The sequence below is a fragment of the Lactuca sativa genome, chromosome 9, assembly GCF_002870075.4.
Source record: "Lactuca sativa cultivar Salinas chromosome 9, Lsat_Salinas_v11, whole genome shotgun sequence".
NCBI lineage: Eukaryota > Viridiplantae > Streptophyta > Magnoliopsida > Asterales > Asteraceae > Lactuca > Lactuca sativa.
In genome coordinates this window covers 20,432,971-20,434,317 of record NC_056631.2, presented here as the reverse complement: position 1 = coordinate 20,434,317, position 1,347 = coordinate 20,432,971, and positions in this window count along the sequence as shown.

Sequence of the window (1,347 nt, the reverse complement as noted above, 5' to 3'; positions counted from 1 at the left end):
TTATGTTGAATTTTTCTCCTCTCATTTTATTGTGAAGGATCTTCGCACGGGGGCGTGTCTACTACGGGGGGAGAACATTGATGATGTTTATCACACCACCATCTCATCTTTACATCAACTAAACTTCATCACTACCAAAAAGTCGCTTGATTGGCATCACAAGCTAGGCCATCCATCCATCAAAGTCTTCAAAACCATTGCTGCCAGCCTAGGTCTAAATTCTAAAATAATGTTGAACTCCAATGTTCATTGTTCTTCCTGTGCGGTTAATAAAAGTCATAAATTACCCTTTGGGCCAAATTCTTTTGTTGCCACCAAACCTTTACAGCTAATTTACTCAGATGTATGGGGTCCAGTTAAACAATCCATTGATCACTTCACTTATTATGTCATATTTGTTGACTTCTATTCCAAATATGTCTGGCTTTACCCAATGCAACACAAGTCTGATGTTGCTAAATTATTCCCTCAATTTAAAATCTTAGTTGAGAAATTCTTCAATCAACAGATTGTATCCCTTTTCACAGACAATGGAGGAGAGTACATTGGCTTACTCCCTTTCTTACAATCTCATGGAATATCCCATTACACAACCCCACCACATACGTCTGAACAGAACGGGATAACCGAAAGGCGTCATCGACACGTAGTTGAAACGGGTTTGTCCCTGCTCCACTATGCTAAACTTCCACTGGAATACTGGTCCCATGTTTTTCAAACCGCACTCTACCTCATAAATCGTCTACCGTGACACCTAACCTCGCAAACAAAAGTCCCTATCAGCTTCTCTTCAATAAAACTCCATCCTACTCCAAACTAAAGCCATTTGGCTGCCTCTGTTACCCATGGCTCAAACCATATACCACCTCCAACTTTAACCTCGCTCCTCACCTTGTCTATTTATTGGCTATTCCACTTCTAAATTTGCATACAAATGTCTCGACCTTACCACCAACCGCCTTTATCACTCTCGTCATGTGCAATTCATCGAAGACAACTTCCTATTTCATGAGCATTCACACTCCTACACCTTGCCCGCAGCTCACGAATTCCATCCAGGTTCAACAATTCCCTCTCCAGTCTCAACCACCTCATCCTACTCTCCCTATCCTACCTCAACCACACACATCCTCCATCCCAGATCCATCACTCTCTCCTACAATTCACCCTCAATCACCACCTATCGCCACCATACCTCCTACTGACCAACACTCTAACCCCCTCCCCAAATCACATCTCACCTAATTCTCCCTTCCCTAATTCACCTTCACCCATACTTACCTACTCTCGCCGGCCACGCCACCCATCTGCTACTTCCCCATCCACTCCCTCTCCTACAACAACATC